Source organism: Planococcus citri, chromosome 5 (assembly GCF_950023065.1).
Source record: "Planococcus citri chromosome 5, ihPlaCitr1.1, whole genome shotgun sequence".
NCBI lineage: Eukaryota > Metazoa > Arthropoda > Insecta > Hemiptera > Pseudococcidae > Planococcus > Planococcus citri.
This window is the reverse complement of record NC_088681.1, coordinates 43,319,666-43,342,441: the sequence shown is the minus strand read 5'-3', so window position 1 is coordinate 43,342,441 and position 22,776 is coordinate 43,319,666. Positions and strand designations below refer to the sequence as shown.

At 34.0% G+C, this 22,776-nt stretch overlaps 1 long non-coding RNA gene across 1 annotated transcript in view; it reads left to right on the top strand.

The window, feature by feature from the left end:
* The window catches only part of LOC135847337 (uncharacterized), a 110,599-nt gene that overhangs the window by 23,444 nt on the left and 64,379 nt on the right, over nt 1-22,776 (top strand). The window contains exon 2 of the long non-coding RNA XR_010559149.1: nt 11,239-11,322. This is a non-coding gene — a long non-coding RNA (uncharacterized LOC135847337). The remainder of the gene's footprint in view (nt 1-11,238; nt 11,323-22,776) is intronic.

The window sequence follows — 22,776 nt, the reverse complement described above, 5'->3', positions numbered from 1 at the left end:
CGGATTTTTAGTCAAAGTTATCTGAATGTCTTTTTTTATTGGAAAAATAAATACAGAAATTTTTTTTTAAGTCAACATTTCTTGAAAGTCCTGTTTTATTGTAGCAAAAAATCTGCTTTTTTGCCAAAATTGCAAAAAAAAAATAGTTTTTTTAAAAAAAAATCAGAATTACTTAACAAGAAACAATTTTTTTTTGCAAATAATTTTACTGTTTTGCAAAAACTGTAAAAAAGAATCCCAAAATGACGTAATTTTTTCAACTTGCCTAAAAGTCTTACTTTTTTTTGCTGCCAAAATCCTACTTTTTCCCGTCAAATTTCCAGGGAAGATTCATTTTTTTGTCAAAATTGCTTTAAAGTTGTGTAAGGTTACTATAAAATAGCAGGAAATTTTTACATTTGGAAATACATGCTTTTAGGGAAAATTCATTCGAGGAATATATTAATTCGGGAAATCGTATGCGAGAATCCAGCGGTCGGAATAATTTTAAGCGGCGTTGAAGGTAAGCATTTGAATTTTTCAAAAATTGCAATTTATTGAAGGAGGGGGTATATTTTATCCTCCATGGAATCAAAAAGATTCAAATTTTGGATTTCAGCTTGATATTTGAAAGGTTGCATAGAATTTTTCTTAAAAATTTTATGTCCAATTATAAGCCACTCCCCACCACCAAAAAATTAATATCTTGATTTTACACTTATTCCTCTGTAATTTGGGTGTACATCATAATATGAGTGAGTTTTTTGCTCTTCAAATTTTATAATAGGCCAAAAAAGTGTATGTAGTTCGTCGCCTTTGGGGATTTAGGCCCCTCCCCTTCTTGCGGGTAAAAATTTATTATTGTTTTGTAAAGAAAAATCGATTCGTAGCTTTCGACAAATATTTAGATATTTTGATACGATGAACGACCTCGAAGAGGGATACCTGCATAAGGGCTTACGTACAACGTGTAGATATCTTATGGAACGAAAAACGAATCATTTTCGTCATGTATATCCTGCGGTTATCATTTTCGAACAATTTATTTGAAATATGCCTATTTCGACATCGAGAAATCAAATTCATTATCGTGGACACGTGTATCGTCTGTTTTCTGCGTTCAAAATCTATATTATTTTTTTTTTTAAGGTGATTCAATTTTATATCTACCAACGATTTGTAAAAATCTGTTTCCTTTTTCTTAATTGCTCGAAGGTTTCTATACTCGTGTTCGATTTGTAAGTTTCGAATTGTTTTTGAAAATTCAACCCCGAGTATAAACTTTTATAAAACGTTTTAATTTGTAATTTGAAAATTTTATTGACGATTTTTGTTATACCAATGAAATACGTCGTCGGTTTAATTTTGATACGGCTTTTTAATGTAGGTTGCTCGGGTATTGTAATGTCTCTTTATAACGTACTTGATGGCGTTTGTGTTAGAACTCTATATAGCATATAAGAGAGGAGAGAAAATAAATTACATTACTGTATAGTGTAGCAGTCGCGTCGCCGCACCTCGCTTCAAAATAGCTGCGTTGACGCGAAGGGTGATAATTTTCGAAGCGTATTGTAAGCGCTAAAGCCAACGATTTGGTAAATTAACCTTTGCGCGATTCTTATTGGCTCACGTCGTTCACTATAAACATGGCGTACCCTCAGGGGCATGAAAGTACCCTCCGAAAAGATAATACGTACCTACTGCCATGTAATTACCATTAATGTAACCTCTTAAAAGCCAGCTTGTTTTCCAGATTTTTCAGCAATTACCGAATAAAATGAAAGTTGCAAGTTTTTTCCCTCCTCGTTTGTTATACGTTGTTATTTTTTCCCCTGCTGACTTTGGTTTTCTCTCCATTTCAACGATATAGTATTGTTATAGTGTTACACGTGTAGAGAATATAATGGTACCTATGAATTTTTTTTTGTTTGGGTTCATCTTTTTCATCTTTTTTTTTTTTTTGGTTGATTATTTTGTTTCACGTTTGTTGGTTGATATTATTTTTGTAACGTAGTCGAGAAGTTTTATACATACAAATATTTATACGTGTAGACCTATGTATGAATAAGTACATACTCGTATATGGCTCGGAGTGAATTGGTGTTTGGAGTATGATTGTAATGCAGATGTAGTGTATCGCAAGGTGCACGGAGTAATTGAGAAATTGTGTTATGGAGATTTTTTTCGCTGTTTTCTGCATAGAAGGTCAAATAATTTACGTAAACGAAGTGTAGGCTTTTATAGAAACATACGCTTAGGCCCATGGAATAATTTGAAGTTACGCAAAATATACTAACAAGTACGGAGTAAATGACTAAGTGTAACAAAAGACTGGAGAATTCACAAAAAATATTGATTTTTGTAATCTTTCTTCGTAAAATTTGATAGTAGTGTCTTCTTTGGAATAACATTGTAATATGTAGTTTAGAAAAAAATTGCGAAATACTTGGGTATTAAAAAAAAAGTTGGTAGCCTTCGAGTAGGTAATTCAAAATTGAAAAATAGTTATTCGTATTATGATGTGATTGCCGATTATGGAAATTCTTGGAAAAATAATACCGAATGGTCATTTTCGAAAAAACGTAGTTTTTTAAATTTCTAAACTCTAAAAACCAAAAATTGAAAAATTGGCTCTATAACCGTCCAAGGTGCGATTTGAGATGCCGAATGAAAATGGCGAATGTAATCAGTTTTTTAAAAATTAGAAATCTCTTTATCCTCCTTACTTACAAGTCCGCGAATGTTCGAAAAATTACATTTTTTTCAACTCACGAAAATAGTTTTTCAATTTTACGTGAAAATCAAGCCTTTTTTTTTAAAAAAATTTGTGAAGAGCAATGTTGCAGAGAATTGATTTTGAATATGTAGTAAAATTTTAGAAAACCATTTCTTGAAAATTATGAAAACTCCCCACTCACCCAACTACCTACATTTGAATCGGTGAGAACAGAAAGGGACCAAGTCACAATTTTGGAGAAAAAAAATGTTCACGAATATGTGGGTTTTGAAATACGGCGGATCGACTGGTGATGTCAGATTTCCGCAAATCTCCCGGGAAAGTGGTATTTGGGCGCAGAAAAAGGGCGGATCTGCATTTATAACTTTTTTGTTAAATTTTTTCAATTCTTTGAAAAATAACAAACATTTTTGAGAAGACCATTTTTTGAAATTCAAGTTCATCTATGTACTGAAAAAAGACGAAAAAATTAACAACTTTGGCAGAAAGTTTTACACCTCAAGGGGTTTTTGGTCAATTTAAACGAGATAGCAGTCCAAGTGATGTACTTAGATGTAGAATCAAGCCCCATTCGTGCCCGAGCAATTTCAAGAGAAATTTTGGTGATTGAGTGCAGAAAGGGTCTAAGTCCCATTTGTTTAGGCAGCAACAGCGCCGGCGGGTGTGAATATTTTTTTTTCGAAACTGTGCTAAAAATTGTGTCTTGGGGTTCTCTTTCAATGACCTTAAGCATGTTTACCAAAAATTTTAGATTTCCAAATGAATCAGTTTTTTGTTATTCCTGAAAACTGCGAAAATGGACTTAGCCCCTTTCTGTTCTCACCGATTCATTTATAGAAATGTTCCATAACTGTTAGTAACCATTTCAAAATTCAAAATATCATACGAGTACGTGACTTTTTTTCGGAAAATGTTGGAAAAACGCGAGACTTTGACCATTACAGCAAAAATACAAAGCTTTTTGGCAATTTTTGGCAACAAACCGAGACTTTCAGTGAATTTTTGGGGCAAAAAATGAGACTTTTGGAATTTGTGCAAACAAGGCAAAATCTTCATTAATTTTTGGCAACACTTTTTGGCAATTTTGACGGGAGTCGATACTTCCTGGGCTAATTTCTTTCCTTACTCGATGCATATTTGAAAACTGCGGTTTACGCCATTCATCATCTCTCATCGAAGCTTATCTACATACCAAAATTTGTTCTTAAAAATCACTGAAAACCAGTGCGAAAAGATCAGTGATTCAACATTTTATCTCCCGTGTCAATTGGTGAGAACTGATAATAATCTTCCGGTGGATTTTGATCTCTCTCATTTTTTTTTTTTCAAAAACAATGCAGAAAATTTTGGATTTGATCCAGCGCAAGAATATTTTGAAAATATGCGCCTACGTAAATAGATCAAATGAGTCACACTTATGGTAAATCCAGGTGGTGTTTTTTTTCGAAATTGGAGAGTCCAAGAATCTGCGAAAGGATCTGGAACAGTTCGAAACCATCATCAATCAACTCAGGAGGTCGAAAATCGGGCACTAACCCAATTTCAGTTTTATGCGTTAATTTAATAAAATTTTGATTTTTCCCATTTTTGGGCCAAATTTGAATTTTTAAAAATTTACCAAAAATTGAAAACTGAATCTCAGCACCTGAAACCTTTACTGGTGGTTCCTTCACTCCGGTTCAAAAATTTTTGAGACGGTTGAGATACTCTTCTGGTTAGTTCTACAAGTACGAAAAAAAAAAAAATCGTTCAAAGTAGGAATGAATTTAGCCACGAACTAACAAAATTTGCATTATTTTCTTATCATTCAGCATTTCTGTACAAAAGGTATTTTTAGAATGAGAAATTCGTAACAATGGTCATCTCAATTCAGGGCATTTTTTAAGATATATAAGTGCTTGGCCAAATGGCCACCCAGTAAATTCGATTTGGCCACGAAAGTTTTCCCCTTTCAAAACCAATGTAAATCCGATTTGCCCAAGAAAATTATGGTTTGCACTCAAAATCACCAATCTATCCTCAAAATTCTTATTTTTTTCATAAACATTTGCCCTCACTTCGCTCGGGCCAATTTGGTTCTCTTCTGCAAAATTAGAATTTCAAAAAAACCTATGATTGAATTTGAAAAATGTTGAGATTAGACAAACCGAATTCTTTCATTAAAATTGATGTTGTTCTATTTTTCAAATTACATCTCAAGGAGGGGACAAAACCGGATTTTCAGGCATAAAAAAAAAATCGAAATTAGAGGTAATTTTCTGAAAATCTTTCATGATGTGTAATGATTTTATAAAAACAATGGTAAAATTACTTCTCAAGTAGAGCGAGAGCAAATTTTTTTGAAAAAATGGGTCCCAACAACAAAAAAAGACCATTTTTGCATGCTTTAGTAAAAAAAATTTCCTCGCGAGTGGGGGCAATGACCCCCTTCACCCCTCCCCCTGGCTATGTCACTGTCTCTCTTGGCCACCTTGTGAAAATTGCTTAAAAAATGACCTGCATCTCATCATGTCACAAAAAATTGAACTCAAATTCATAGGGCAATCCATCGATTAGGAAAAAATCATCAATCGTGTGAAACAAATTATAAACCATACGACACGACGTATTTTTATAATCAAGCTACATGACATTCCAGGGAATGAGTGATGAAAATTGTTGTTTCTCTGTACTGAAACTTGTATTAATGACACCAAAAACCTTTGATCGTCTGGTCTGAGAGACTGAGAATACTTGGATGAAGAGTATGAGCACGCACCAAAAAATTTTTTCCTGTCAATTCCGAGCACTTGAAAGTCCCATATTCCTATCTTCATGTGAGACCCTGCCCCTCCCCTCGCCACTATGAAGAATTCCAAAAACGTAGACACATTTACTTATTAACATCAAAATACACCTTAAGTACATACCTACGATATCTTAATTCACTCACTAATTTTTTTCTCTCTATTTTTATAAACAAAATATCAAAAAATCTTTCAACACTCTCTGGCTTCGTTCAACAGGTAATATGACTCTCAAACGCGAAAAATTCCACTCAAATCTTCTTAACTCGTGCAAGTAATCGCACAGCATCACGTACCTACAGATCCCTCGAACAACTCCACCCATAGCTTACAATAAAGTCTAATTTAACCATCTCGCGTCGGCGGCAGACTATTATCTTTGCGGAAAATTTTAATTATCGTCTTCGAAACGAAACCACGCGCTATACTTCTTCGTATTTCAAACAAAAGGCTTTCCCTCTTTTTCCTTCTCACTGTATACCTCAAACATTACAAGCGAATCGTCGAGCCTGTACCAAAAAAATAGGAGAAGCCAGATTACGCGCTCTTTTATCGTATTTTCTTCGTTTTTTTTCTACACTTCTTCCCCGGCCATTATATCGCGAAGATATCCAAGATTCAACTTCTCACTTAAGTCTTTTGAAGTTTAAAAACATCTCTGTGTGTACAAGAAGAAGAAGAAGAAGAAGAGAAGAAAAAAAAGGAAAAAACTTTAAACACTCCGCACAACTCGACGCTATTGTCTGATCTTTTAAAAAGCTTTCAAAAAGGGGGTTGATTTTTAACAAGAGCCCGAGTCTGTCAATTTTATCAGCTTACATTAAGAAAGTTTACGCGAGCTTTTAAAAACAAAAACTTTTTTACTTTTCTTCTCGTTTTGCCAAATATATACTATATCTATACATTTTTCAGCTATGTTCTGCCAGTGTATCTGCTGTTGCCTGCGTCGGTCGCTGCTCCACCTACAGCTTCTTCTTCGTCTTTTACGGACCTAAATCATTAAATAAGTCGAGATAAATTTCGAACAAAGCGAGCCCACCCGCGCCTCTTTTAATGAATTAACCATCCTACGCCGCCGACTCTCTTCCTTATAACTACTCTTTTTCGGCCAGAGCTTCTCATATACTCGTAGTTCAGCGCCAACGAAATTTTCACGCTCTTTTCCATCCAACTTCGTCGTCATCGTCGCTCATACCTCGCTAATTGGCCATCGTATACTTACGAGTATCTAGGCTCATATTCTGCAATAATCCCATACCGGAAAATTTGTACCCATCGAAGCGAATTTTAAATACATACTTACAACAACAAAAAAATAGTAATAGTAGGCCGCGAAAAGCGTATCATCGTCTGGTATTGTTACGTTTGTAAAAAGGTCGTTAACTACAGTAAGGCGTAACGTATACACCACCGTCGCCGCCACCATGCCTCGCCTTTGCAGTGCAAGACCCCCCATTAAGAATATCGTTTTAATCGGATCAATGGATAAAGAAGAAGCCGAAAAATTAACAAACAAACGCTGATTGCGCGCGCATAATAGAACCCATGTAAATACTATAAACTAGTTTCACCATCGTCTATAAGGAGCTTGTTAAAAGTTACTCGTGTATTACATAATAGGCTTCGATGATTTTGTTAACTCGGGAATTTTTTTCTCTCGCTTCCTCGACGTCTGCTTCATCTTGAAAATGCTACCAGCGAATACGATCCCGGAGTCTTTAAGTGGTGGTGAAAGGGTAAGAGGGGGTGAGACCGAGAGAACACCACCGATCCTGAATTATACACGGTTCGAGTGATATTAATGATACGATGTATCCGAAAAAGCCGCTTTTGAATAATTGATATTGATACGTGGGTTCATCCTGCTATTGTGTTGAAAACAATATAAACGGCGTGTAGAGAGATGATTCTTTACGCAGTAAATACCATATTCCTTCTTCTTCCCTCTCACTCGTTTCATCGCACAGACTGCTGTTCGTCAACAAATTCGCATACGTAATTGGTGTACAGCCGACGGCGGCGTACCTCGGGATAATTTGATCGACTCGACGTCGCGACCTTTTCTCATCTAGACGTCAATAATCATCATCTCTTCATAATGTTCAACCCTGTAAGTGCCTGTTGAAGATCGAACTCGGGAGCATTAAAACATCAAGCACATGTTGACGTCCGGTTGAAATATGTAGAATGAAAATAATCAAAGAAGAATTATAGTCCGGCATATGACAACAGGAGTAATTGCACCCCCCCCCCCGCCGATCCTCCGGGACAATTTTTTTCTTAAAGAGGACATCCTAAGGAACATTTTAAAGCAAACTTGCCAAAAAAAAGTTGGCCTTACTTACAAAATGGCAGCCATTTTGATTGACAGGTCAGCCGAAATCGCAGATTTTGCGTTTTAACATAGGACTTGCACGAACTTTTTCAAACTTTACAAAGGTATATCGAAAGATCATGCAAAAATTTATCACCTGTCAAAATTTCAAGTGCTAAAGTGCGTTCTTCGATTATTGGTGAATTTTTAAAAATCGAATTTAGGCCAAAAATGAGGGAAAAAATCAAAACTGTAGCACAACAGTTATAACTTTAGTCGGTACTTATTGGACAGTGGACACTCGTTCAATCGTTTTAGGTGGTTACCGCAAAATTTCCAGATCGGTAAAAAAATGAATTTTTGAACATTTTGTAAGTTCCAGAAAATGTAAGGAAAAAATCAAATCTTCGCGGAAGGACGTCATAATCCAGGAAAGTTGGAACTAAAAATAACTGAATTATGACATAATTGTCAGCAAAGATTTTATTGTTGGAGTATGTTTATATAAGGTACATAGAAGTAAAACCGCACAACTTCCCCCACCCAACCGGGTGTGCGTTCTCCTCCAGAGTGGATCTTAGCCCCCCCAAAATCAGTTTTTCGCCATTTTCTGCCCCGCATTGCATTTGAGCGAAAAATATGTTATTAGATAAAATAATCTATGTCAAATTTCCAATCTAATGATGTATCAACTTTCCTTGTATGTTCAAGGGGGGTGGAACCACAACCATTCAAAAAAGGAGGGTTTCCTGAAAAATACGTAGACTATAGGCGCCTAAGAGGGGTGAAATGGTCCCCGAAAGCGTTCGAGTTGATATCGGCATGGAACTTCCGCGTGAAAAATTTCAGATCCACACGCCCTCCCTTTTTTGGGTAACCCCCCTTTTCTGAAATTTCAATAACACTTTTCTCAGTCCCATTTTAACCGATTTTGAAAATTTTTCAGTATGTTATGTATCCCCACAAAAATTTTCAACCCCCTCCCCTCATATTTACCCCTCAAAATGGCGGTTTTTTAAATTTTTTTATGCCTATTATCAATCAAGATTGCGAGGTACAATTTTATAAACACGTTTTTTGCGTGCTGATAAGTTGAAAAAATGTGTCTTAAGGGGGGGGGGGGAGGGGGGTGATTTTGGAATTTTGTGAAACATGAATATCAATGAGTAGGGTGTCGTTTTCTTATGATTCGATACCGCTGAGCACGAATATGACGTCAGATTTTGTTTTACACTCACATAGCCCTTCCGGACCCCTCAGCTCCCACCTTTTTAAAAAGATTTTTTAAAATAAACTTACTTCGATGATTTTGATGTCGTTTTCTTATGATTCGATACCGCTGAGCATGACGTCTAATTTTGTTTTACACTCACACAGCCCCTCCGGACCCCTCAGCCCCCACCTTAATTTTTAAGATTTTTAAAATAAACTTACTTCGATGATTTTGGTGTCGTTTTCTTATGATTCGATACATACCGCTGAGCACGAATATGACGTCAGATTTTCTGCTACACTCACATTTTACTTCTACATATGAACCTTACAAACACATTCCAAAAATAAAATTTTTGCTGGCAATTCTGGAATTTCGCTGTATCTGCCTAAAACAGTCGAGAGAATCTCCTGCCCACCGAGCGACAGATCAATGTTACAGTTGCCGAAGTTCATTTTTGGCCCTTCGAAAGTGATTTGTAATTTCTGGAGGAAATTGAAAAATCACTAGAGGCTCCAGAATTGCCCAAAACTAGTAGTTGTTGATGTGTGAGAGTTGAATTTGAGAAATCACTCAAATTTGCTCACTTTGCCCAAAAAAATATTTTGTAAAAAATTTCAAAAATTGCCTTTAAAACAGCGTTTTTAAATTTTTTAGAATTTCCAAAAATTTGTCAAAAATCCAAAAATGAACTTGATAGGCTCTTAACATTTTGGTTACTGAGGGGGAGGGTGTTAAGACATGCTCTTTTGGTCTAGTTTGGTACCCATAAATTTTTAAACAAAACCCTAGATTCTCTCAATTTTAAGCTACTCTCTAAAAATCGAAGATTTGAAAATTTTGCGAACTTTCGAACTCACTCGACAAAATTTATACTTTCTCACAAGGGAACCTCTTGAGGTGTCACTTTTAGATTTTTGGCGAATTTTTGAAAATTCAAAATTGACTGTTTTTGGCGATTTATGCTTTTTTTAGAAAGTATAACGTACTTGATCAATAAAAATGGTCAAAATAAGTCCCAAAAAGTAATACATATTAATTACTCAAATCCAAATTTCACCATTTCCAGCCATTCTGGAGCCTCCAGCGCGATTTTTCAATTTCTCCAGAGTTTTTAATTTGCACCAGAAAGCGTGAATTTGAAGTTGGGCAGCTAAAAATCGAGTTGTATATTACACTCGATCTGTTTAACGAGTTTATCCACATTTGAGCCGATTTTGAGAGTGACACCTCAAAAGTGGCTTTTTTTCAAAATTAAAAAATAAAAAAAATCAATAGTTTCCCGTTTGTGTGGAAATTTTCGAAAGTCACGCGAATCGCTGTATTTTGTCCAAAACTAACCCCCCAAATCCAAATTTCACCATTTCCAGCCATTCTGGAGCCTCCAGCGCAATTTTTCAATTTCTCCAGAATTTTGAATTTGCTCCAAAAGGCGTGAATATGCAGTTGGGCAGCTAAAAATCGAGTTGTGTATTATACTCGCCCTGCTTAACGAGTTTATCTACATTTGAGCCGATTTTGGGAGTGACACCTCAAGAGTGGTTTTTTGAGGTGTCACTCTCGCTCCAAAACGGCTGAAAATGGTAGAATTTACGCCCCGGGGGTTAATTCTTGAAGAAATACAGCGATTCGCGCAAATTTCAAAAATTTCCTCACAAACGGTTATCTTTTGATTTTTTGGATTTTTTAATTTTGAAAAAAGCTGGGTCAAAAAACCACTCTTGAGGTGTCACTCCTAAAATCGGCTCAAATGTATATAAACTCGTTAAAGGTCGAGTATAACACACAACTCGATTTTTAGCTGCCCAACTGCATATTTACGCCTTCTGGAGCAAATTCAAAATTCTGGAGAAATTGAAAAATCGCGCTGGAGGCTGCAGAATGGCTGGAAATTGTGAACTTTGGATTTGGGGAATTAATATCGGTCTTAGGACTTATTTTGATCATTTTTACTGATCAAGTACGTACTTTTTTCAAAAAAAAAAAAACGCTTCCAAGTTTATACTATTTTGCAGTTTCTAAATTGATCTCGCTAAATAACACCTTAGGTTCTTGAATCCATAATTTAGATTACCTACCTATGTACTTTTAAATGAAATTGTTCCTATGGTAGAAATTTTATTTTTGTAGACTGAAATTTTTTTCTTATTCATCAAGTATGTACCTATAAGTAGCCTAATTATTAATTTCGCACATTGATTTGTTTCAGAATTCAATTCTTTTGGACGTTAATTCAAGATGGTGAAAGGCTGTAGTAAAATCTTCAAAAACCAGAACCGGGCGTCGACTTTAGGTTAGTCTTTCTTGATTGCATTACTACTCCTCATACTTATTGTATGAATATTGAATAACGTAACATCTCACTATAAGATCGTGACCATCGATTGATCAATTGATTAAAATCATCTGTCAGGATGGGTTTTAAATTTAAATAGAAAAATGAATCATGTAGGTACAGTCGGCCCCGCTTATTATGGATCCGCTTAATAAAATCACCCGTTTAATACAATCAAATGGCTTGGTCCCGATTTTTTGTACCTAATTACACAGAAAATCACTCGTTTAATGTAATCAAACTCCCCGCTTAGCAGAATCATTTTGTGAAAATATTGAGGTATTTTTGGGAAAATGGCTAGTTTTTTCATACCTACTTTAAATCAAAAATTTTGGAATTTTTCACTTCTTATTCTCTTATTTTTAAATTTTGATTTCTAACAACTTTCTCTCAAATGATGATAAAGGGAAAAAGGTCTAAACATTTGAAAATTTGAAAAATAGATATGTCATGTACCTAAATCGCGAATTTGGGAGTACCTATCGTAATTTTAATCCATCTTTTTAGTATGCATGTACATTGTAAAGTTGTAGTAAATTTTTTATGTGAAAATTGTGTTTTTTCAAAAGTTCGCTTTATAAAATCACCCGCTTAATAAAATCAATTTGCCTCGGACAAATGCGACCATTATAAGCGGGGCCGACTGTATATCCTTCCCGTATTCTTAATTTAGAGGTCAACAGACGTGTTTTGAACATCTTTTCAGAAATATATACTTACTTTTCTCATACCTTCCTCTTTTTGTTCCCTTCGTACGTAATCTACTTCTGATGAAATATCGTGCTTATGGTTGACTGTGTGTGCTATTACAATGAGTCGTTAAACGTTGAGTAATATTTTACGATGTTTTCCCTTCTTCTCACATAAAGTTAGCTAAAAGATGACAAATCATTATGGGGGTTGGTAACCGCGGAAGGTTTTATTTTGCATGTTGACAGTATTCGCATCACTTTTTACCAAACGAGAAACTGTATAAAACTTATAAAATGAGAGTAACATTTGTACAGAAATCAGTTTTCGTAAAACTTGGCAAATTGTCAGTTTTTATTGAAATTTTCGTCACCGCAATGTAACTTACGAGATGAAGTCGTCGTGAGGATGAATTCGGATTTGAAGGAAGAAGAAACAGGAGGAGACTAAACGCGTTTACGTTGAATTTCGAATTTATGTAAACGACGTAAACTTGTCGTGGAAATCTTCGTCGTCGTTGAATTTTATACGCGAGATGATTTTCTTTTTCGTAGATAGTATTTTCCTCGCGTCTTGTTTTCGCGATGAAAATGATGGAAGAGTAGAGGGAGATAAACGACAATAAATTATACAATCGTTGGCATATTGAGAAAAGTGCTGTATATTTGGTGGTTTGCTGGATGAAGAGATGAAAGAAGCATTGGGAATTGCGAGAATTGTGCGATAAGTTTTCTTTTTTTGTCAAGTCGTCGACGATAAGTTTTGTCGATTTGACTGCCTCGGTTTCGAGTCGACGAAAAGAGCACGACGTCGTCACGAGTCGAGTGTGGGTGAACGGTGCTTTTTCTAATACCTATTATGCTTATACGTACGCGTACGAGTGTCTCATTGTGGATTTTTCTTTCTACTTTTCTATTTCACTTCAATGTAACGTGTCCTAAATTGTGAGAGTTTTTAGATTGATTACATTTCGCCGCGCACAATACATAGTAAAAAGTTCCGTGTATCAGCTCATGTTTTGGAAAACTAGTGACGAGGGGATGAAGGGAGGTGTCGAAATTACGCGAATATAAACACAGTAGCGTAAGCAGATTTTTAAGGGATGGACGGACGCGAACAACTCGTTTGTGAATTAGCCTAACGCAACTAGCCGAAAAAACATAATATCACAGCTGGTAATGGTACGTTTATTAAGAGCGCTCGATAATAAGCATCCTTTGTCCCTGGAGGGTAAGACGTCAAAAATAACCCCCGCTGAGTTTACCGTCGGGATTTGAAGTAGTTTTTTTTTGTTTTGTTTATTTGTTGAAGTGCATTAGGAGAAAAGTGGTTTAATATTGGTAGTGATTTTTAAAATAACGTTTAATTGTAATTTTATACCGATGTATGGTGGAGGTTTTTTACTTTTTTAAACGAGGAAACGATAGTGTGTGCGGTGATGTTATTTTATTTTGGGTGCCATGTGTGATGGTATGATGGAATATCGATTTAAACCAAGTTCGGGGTGTTGTAGTTGAGCGATCGTCGGGCAAATTAGAAGGGGGAAGAGGAATTAACATTTATTAAAAAATAGCATCTCGTTTTTAGAGGTCATTTTTTGTATGTTTTGAACGTTGCATTCGTGTAAATATTTTTTCGAATTTCAGCATTAATTCCAAGAGGCGAATTTTTATATGGGACGGTACGAAGAGATAAAAAATTGAGTTGATGGAAGGATGAAGTGGAGTTCCTAAATTACTGACAGAGTAGAAATGTGTCCGATTAATTTTTTCAAAGGTGTTTGCTAAATGAGGAGGTGGATAGCAAAACGCAATAACTCCAAAATTACGAAATTGAGTTTGATATCTATCCTTATGTAAAATTCAACGAGGAATCCATTCCCGGTGTCAGATTTTGTCCATCAGTTGAATATCATAGCGCAATCGAGGAAAACAAGTCTGATTTTAGAGCTAAATGCATTAAAAAATGAGATTTTGTTTGCAAAACGCAATAACTCCACTACTTTTTATACATTTCAGTTGCGCAGATGTGGTAACACTGTTTTTTTTTCATCGGGTGGGTACTGAAAATCGTTGGGTAGGAGTTACTTAAAAAAATTGTGCTTTCGTTGCCACTCTCTGAATGCCATATCACACACAGGAATTGTTTGAATTTCACATTCCAGTTTTTCAATTGTTTTTTATTGAAAATTCTCGATTAAACATAAGTTTTTTTCTATAATTTTTCAATTTTTTCAAATAAAAAGTACGTTTTTTTGCTGAAAAACACCAAAAAAAAATTTTGCGTTCAAAACGCAATAACTTTTTTTTCTTTTCTTCACTGTGCTTACCCAGGTGACCGAAATTTTAAAATTGAGTGGAAATTTCATTTGTGGCACCTTCCCCTTTCATTTGACACCAATTTCGGAACTCGACCCCCCACCCTTCCCCTCCTGACAATTTTTCCTAATTTCCCAAAAAAACAAAAAATGGAGTTATTGCGTTTTGCTATCCACCTCCTCAATTACGATATACTTATCGTTCGTTAATTGTTCGATTTTCTTAATCGAGATTATTTTGGGGATTCAGAAATAATAATAGGTACCTAATTACCAAATTGTAATCGTCTATCACTGTTATTTTCGTACAATTTGTATTCTTTATTAATGATTACCCATATCTATAACGAAACTGGCTGGGTTCAAATGTTAATGGTTGTTTGTTTTTATCCTGATCCAATTGGTATATTATGATGAGTGTATTTTCGAAATTACATCAATCTATGTAGTAAATAGATTAATTACTTATCATAAAAATTGATGAAAAAAGAAATGTACTTCAGAGTTGAATGCGAATAAGTTTATTTAAATATAAATAATTCCAATTGAAAAGTTCATGGTTAGGTTAAAAAAAAACCTACCAATTACATATTTATAATCTGCGTAGAATTGATTGTCGAACCTCGAACATCGCTCGATAATGTATCAGTTTCTATGCTTACTTATCTGTATCAAATGCAGTTTCCTTCGGCCCAATTTCCGGGTTTATTGCAATATCCAGAACAACATGTTCCTCTGCTCCCATCTGGTTGGCAAACGGCTCCTTTTCCGAGACAATCTGTCGATACCATCGTCGATTGCATCAAGATCGCGAAACCGATGACGAAAACGAATAAAAATATTTTACCGAATTGCATATTAGAAATGTGGCTTATGAATTAGATTTGTAGTAATATGCAGAATTTTCCGAAAAACCAATTTTGCTGTGTACTTTCTCGACCAACTTGCTGTATTACGTTGAGAATTATGAGAAACGAATGGTTTTATATATTGGCTGTGCGACAGTACCTAGAGCGCGCTGTTACGCGCTGAAACTGGTTCACTTGTACAGAGAGTATAGATAAACTGATAGAAATTGCGTTTCTCAATTTTTACTCGAAAGCAGAAGGTGTTTTCGCTTTTATGTGTAAAACATTATTTAAACAGAATTCAATTTTGTATTTTTTGGAATTAAAAAAATTGAATTTCGATCATTTCTAATGAGGCAAATTCAATTTTTACGTAGCAGTTTCACCCGTTTTCAGGATTTCACAACCTTTTGTTAAAAATGCATCAAAATTGAATTTGTCGCGTTGAAAATGGTCAAAGTTCAACTTTTTTTATACCAAAAAATAGGAAATTAAATTCTCTTTAAATAATGACATTAATTAGCAAAAAACCTATGTGTTTAGGTAGCCAATTTAGTTCTTGCAATTCCAAGAAAATTGTAGGCTTTTTGAAAACATTATTTTTTATTCACTCGATTTCTTAGTGGGAATATTTTAAGTGTGGTAATGCAATGGTCGTACATTGTAGTTTATCGCGACTGAATTATTGATCAGTTCAACTAGGTAGTCATGTGAAAATAGCTTAATTTTTTAGAAATATGTACCAATGTAGGTACATGTTTTTAGCCTAAAAGAGATAAGATAATTGTCATATTCTAATGCAGGGGCTAAGCAAACCGATTTTACCAAAGTGGGAGGGGGGGCAAGGATATTGAAAATGCCTACTACAAAATTCGGAAATTTTTCAACAACTTGGTTAGTTACTACTTTTATAAGGTGAATCACTGAATCCTGCATTCTAGATGTATAATCGTAATTTTTGCGAAAAATTTCGTGTAGGGGAAAATACCCAAATTTGGAATGGAGTAAATTTTTTTAGCTGTAAGTACGGAATTAATCGATGAAAATGTTTGAAATAATGTATTAATTTACAGTATAGCTAATCTAGTTTGATTTGTAAAAATTTCACGATCATTCATCTTCAATTTATTTTTTGGTAAGTAATTTTTTTAAACGAAGTCAAATTTCAAAAAAAAAAAAATGGGCTCTAATATGGAAGATTTTGAGAACAACATTGATTGAAAATTCTAGTAGTTACCCACCTACCTACTTGATGAAGACTTGAGAATAAAAATAAAAATAATATATAGAAAGCGAAATATGTAATCATTCTGTATTCAAAATAAAAATTATGAGTATACAATTATTGTTGGACGTTAAGGAGAAGTAAAACAAGTGCTTGATACAAACATTGTACATACCTACGTACTGATAAGTGCTATGAATAAAATTGAGAATTATGCAAATTTACGAGTCCCCGCGTACAAAATTTTATGTATCTGTATCGCTTGAAAATTGTATCATTAGCACGTTTCATACGCATTTTTGATCTTTACAAGTTCCGAAACAGCAGTCTCCCAAATCATCACCACAGATGCCTCCAGTTGGTTCACAAGCAGATGACATCGACGGCATCAACGCCACGATGGCGACAAAAACGAATAAAAAGACTTTGTAAAAATTCATCGCGACGAAACACGGTAAACGGACGGAAAAGTTAAATTTTCTGGAAGGATTTTTTTTTTCACTTGACCAACTGGTTGTGTTGCGAGTCGAACAAATTGTGATCTTTTTAAAGCCACGAAACGAAAATATATACCTTACCTGTACGAGAATTTTTGTAAGGGGATTGATCGAGGGGTTCTGAGTAATTATTTATCAAGTTTATGCATCGAAGTAGGAATTGTCATTAGTTTAAATCATCGAGACGAAATTGATGGTAAAAGGTAGGTATTAGTAAAACAAGTTTACATGCAAATTTTGATCAGATCACAATAATAACTAAAATTTATTTCAAAGAATATTTCATAATACAATACCAAAACAACGATTTTAAACTAGCCAACTACCTATTTCTAAATATAACTTGTTTTTTATTTTTATTTTTTTTATTTACCTATTTGTTTTTTTTAAAATCAAGTATAATCTTACCGGAATTTTAACAGTAGGTAAACAGTTTAGTTTAGAATCGTTGTTTTGGTATTGTATTTGTATTATGAATATTCTTTGAAATAAATTTTAGTTATTATCGTGATCTAATCTTAACATGGCGTCAGAAGTAAATGGATAAATGGCAGATCCAGATAATTCAGTTGCGAGTAATTCGCATTTGTCTTCAAGTTCGAATATTGTGACAAATCGTTCAAAACTGTTAGAAACTAACAACGCGAATTTAAACCAAGCATGGTCAAATTTTAAATAAAAATTTAAAATATTTCTCCGCGCTAATAATTTAGGAGATGAAAATGATAAATGTAAAGTTGTTTTATTATTACTTCACATCGGAGATGATCCAAAAACATCCTTGTATACTCGCCATTTAACATTGATATTGATACAATGAAATTTGATGATTTAATTAATAAGTTCGATGACCATTTTGGCAATAGAAAAAAAATAACTTTGAATCGTTATAAATTGCTTACTCGCTAGGGCGAAACTTGACTAGGGGGGGGTGTATAAAGAGAAATTTGCCGATTATAGTACATTATTTTTATTCCTTAAATTTGCCAACTTATTTGAATGGCGACTCAGGGCGAAACTAGACATTTTTTAAAAGGGAGGGCGGTATGGGAGAAAAATACAAATTTTTACAAATATAAATATGAGTTTTTTAATGTGAAATAAAACACTTTAGAACACAATTCTGACAATTGCTGTAATATGTACTTGTATGTAGATAATTAATAGGCTATATTTATAACCTATTATGACTTATCAAAAATTTTCGTTTCAATTTTTCAATTTTTAGAAGCCTCAAACATGAAATTTTTTTGGTTTGCAAAAGAAAAACAAATTAGTCGAGCGTAGCGACGGCAAAAGCTTTTGAAAATTCGTATTTTGATGCGTGAAAGAACAATGTTTTCATGTGGGAGGAGGTTGATTGTTTTGGGTTCAAAATTTCAGAATTTGAATGATCGTTTTATAGAAATTTCAGGTCTGAAAAAAAGCAAAAAGGCTCGAACGAAGTAAAGGCAAAGGCTCTCAAAATTTCGTGTTTAGAGAAGTGAAAAACAATTTTTTTTGGTGTGAGGAGTTTCTTTTTGGATCAATTTTTTTTTTGAGTTTGATTTTGAAAAAGAAACACCATCAAACAATACCTGAGCTAAGCTCGAGGACAGGAGTTTTTAAATCAAAAAAATCGAATTCTTTCAATAAAAAAAACATTGTTCTTTCAATTATTAAAATGAAAATTTTCAAAAGCTTTTACCCTCGCTATGCTTGGCCCAATGGTCAATGTGTTTGATTACTTCATTTTTTTACCAAATGAAAATGAAAATTTTTTATAAGTCATAATAGGCTATGAATGTAACCCATGAAGGTATCAAGTATATTTTCAATTGGCTGAGTTCTCATATTTTATTTCACATTAAAGAACTCAGTTTTTTATTCGGCGAAATTGGTATTTTTTCTCATGTTAATCGGCCAATTTTTGGTTGATCATCCCCCTCCCTCCTTCCCAGACAATGCCTAGTTTCGTCTCTGATGGCTAATATAAGGTAGATACAGATACCTACTTGTTTTTTTGTTTTTGTTTTCTTCAAAATCTGTGTATTCGAGTCTAAAAAATATTTTTGACCATTGTTTTCATACTGCTTTGAGAATTTGAAAAGTTTTCATCTGCTGGAATACAACAGGATTCGGCATATTATAAATTTTGTTTGAAAGAGTTACGATTTAGATTACTAAGAAGGAGAAATGTTCAACTGTGAAGTATTAAATTTTATGTTTGTTTACTAGTTGATACGTCTTCAAAACGTTGAAGCTTAATTACAGCTTTTTAAGGCCACTAATCACAAAGCGAATTTCAGTACAACCATCTAGGCATTACGCCGAACATTTTGAGCCATTTTTCACGAATTTCCGTTCAGCCGTTTTGCAGTGATGGCGTAACAAAGAAAATAGCACTTCAATATATTAAGTAGATAGAAGATTAACTACGTACCTACTTATCATAAAAATTGGCGAAAAAAAGAAATGCACTTACGAGTTAAATGCGAATAAGTTTATTTAAATATAGGTAATTCCAATTGAAAAGTTCATGGTTATTGGTTAAAAAAATATGTAGTTAATGATTTATAATCTGCGTAGAATTGATTGTCGAATCTCGAACATCGCTCTATAATGTATCAGTTTCTATGCTTACTTATCTGCATCATGTGCAATTTCCTTCGGCCCAATTTTCGGGTTTCTTACAGTATCCAGAACAACATGTTCCTCTGCTCCCATCTGGTTGGCAAACGGCTCCTGGTCCGAGACAAGCTCCTGATACCATCGATTGCATCAAGATCGCGAAACCGATAACGAAAGCGAATAAAAATATTTTGCCGAATTGCATATTAGAAAAGTGGCTGGTGAATTAGACTCTTGATATAAATGTCGAATTTTACGAAAAACCAATTTTGCTATTTTCTTAGTCAACTTGCTGGATTACATTGAGAATTATGCTTTATGATTTTTTCGTTTAGAAACACAATGTTTTTATATTATCTGTGTATTTAGGTACCTAATTCAGTTATTGAAATTCTAAGAAAATTTTGAAGGATTTCAGCAAAAATTATGGGCTTTCCGAAAACCTTCTCATTTTTATTGACTTAGGTACTCTATTTTTTTTTTACGATTTTCTAGTGCGGGAATATTTCAAGCGTGGTAATAATGCATAGTCGTGCATTATTGTTTATCGCGATTGAATTATTGGTCAGTTTGTCACTTTAAAACGCACACCCATATCTACCTGCTTACCTAGTTATTATGAAATACATACCTACAATACCTACATACGTATAGTAAACGAATTATGAGAAATAAACTTGGGAAAATGAATTATTTTTCAGAAATATGTACTACCTATTAAAAAAATTTACAGTTTGTAGCCCAAGAGATGTGAAAATAATGATATTCTAATGGAAAATTTTGTTTTGCAGTGAATTTAACTGCTCATAATATTGTAGCTCTTCAGTAAGGTGTGACAGCTGCGACACTTCTATTTGTATGTAGGTACCTACATATGTACTACATACTTTTATTCAATGATTTATTGCCCAAATTAATGACTAATTTCATATTATAGTCCAGAATAGATACAAAATTACTGCTGTTTTATTGCTTAAAAAATTACCTAAATTTACGTATAAATACACTGGCATGCATACTTTCATTAAAAATCATAATCATAGTTTTGCTCTCAACAAAACTAGAACATTCTACTCGCATCAAGTGTGTTTTTTTTCTGCAGTTTTTTCAAACGCGTTATTTTCATTATGAATTTTTATAAAATCTTCTTTTTGGTTTTCGCCGCCATCGTAGTGTTGATGCCATCAACGATTTCTGCTGACTGTATCCGACCAGGAGATACATGCAAATTTGATGGTGACCCAGGAGATTGCTGCTTAGGATTTTGTGCTATTCAAGATGAAACGGAAGAAACTGGAAATGGAACATGTATGTATTGGTTTTACAAATAGGATGTCATTTTTTTCGCGTGTGCATACCTACAATAACGTGAGACGAGAAAATGATTTTATAACCATGTTACCATTTACCTACGCTAAGTTCTCGCTCGTAATGTAGGTATGAGTAATTTTCCGATTTTGGCACCTTTATTTTTTCTAAATGAGGTTTCTTTTTGTTTTCATTGCATTGCCATACATAGGTATTTTGAAATTTTTATTATATTGATAATTATTTGACATGAATTTTTCATCGTTGTATTCTTATTTTTTCTTTTGAATTTACATTATACGATTTTGCATTTTATGATTGGCTATGGCTATATTACATAATATACATCATACTTACAAATACTTCTTTTCTTGTTTGTCCTGTAGTGTTTTATTTGGGTTAGCAAATTTAATAATCATTTTTTCAAAACTCTGTGTTATCACGAGGGAATATTTCTAATCAAGTAGGTTAGGTACTTACTTTGGAGATCATTTTGTAACAAGTTTGAATGTCTGAGAAGTGCAGACTCATAATTGCCATATTGTCGGTGGCACATACATAGTTCAACTACAATAAAAGCTACAGGGATATGAAGCAAAATACAAAGCACAAATATGCAGATAAACAGGTGGAAATCGATAAACAAAAACATTGTCGAATGCTGTTGAATAGATTCAGGCTGGGAAAATATTGAAAGATATAAAATGTACCTACTCATAGATAAAAATGATGACATGTACCTCACGAGATTTGAGTGTTTCGAAATTCAAAAACACTAAGAGAAGCTGGCGATGGCGGTGCGAGGGCAAAATTGTTTTGAGAAATTACGTTTGAAAAATAGTGATTTTTAAAAATTTTAGAGTTGTCAGTTCATCATCGAACATTTGAAATTACCAACTTGCCAACTTATCATTCAAAATTGTCAACTTTTGCCAACTTCCAAAATATTCAAGCAAGGGGAGCGGGTAGAACCCTCTGACTCCTGGTCGCTCCGCCCCTTGTGTTGACTTACTTGCAGCGTAACAAATAAAATTATGTATAGAGTAAAAAAATCTTGTGCGAGTGCGAAAAATGGAAATTTAAAATATCAAAGTCAAAAATGTTTCTCTGCGTTTGAAAAAATTTGAACAATATACTTAAAGAGTAAAGACACAAATAATCATAATTTTTTCTCGAAAATTTGCAAGTGTAGGTTTCACACCAACCTACAATCTGCTACCTCAAAAATTAAGCATCAAAAAATTTTGTACAAAGAGATTGAAAGAACAGAAGAATACGTTTTAAAAAATGAATGTATTGAAAAGTAATGAAATGCTACTAAATTACTACATTTGTGTGCATCGAGAATCCAGATATAATCAATCAAATAAAATACCTATAATATAAAATAACAAAATATTATTTACGTGAATGTATCAAAACCAAAATGAAATTTTAACCGGCCTTTTTGCAAGTTGAATACTTGTATTCGATTACTTTTATAAGCAAACTCCATCATCGCTTCCAGGTCGTGGCTTGTGGCAGTACCCGGAACAGCAATTTGAATTTCTCTTACTAGGTTTACAACTTTTCATAGTAGCGATGCATTTTGAGGCCACAGATTGCATAGTGACCAAGATGACAGCGCAAACAAACAAAAATATATGTATTTAATTGAGGAGTCGGCCTGCAAAGTGACCTAACTGCAAAAATTGAACTTTTGAGATAGCGACGCTATTTGGTAGTCTAGTGCATGCATTACAAAAGGAATTATATCACCTTCATCCAGTTTCACTCGTAACACCTCTTCCACACCCCTTGAAAATGATGAAATTAAATCTGTGTCCTGCAAAGTGACCTTATTTTTACGATTTTCTGAAAACGTGTCTCATACGGTACTGTTTGTTGAAATCACAATTAATTTTAACCCCTTCTGAA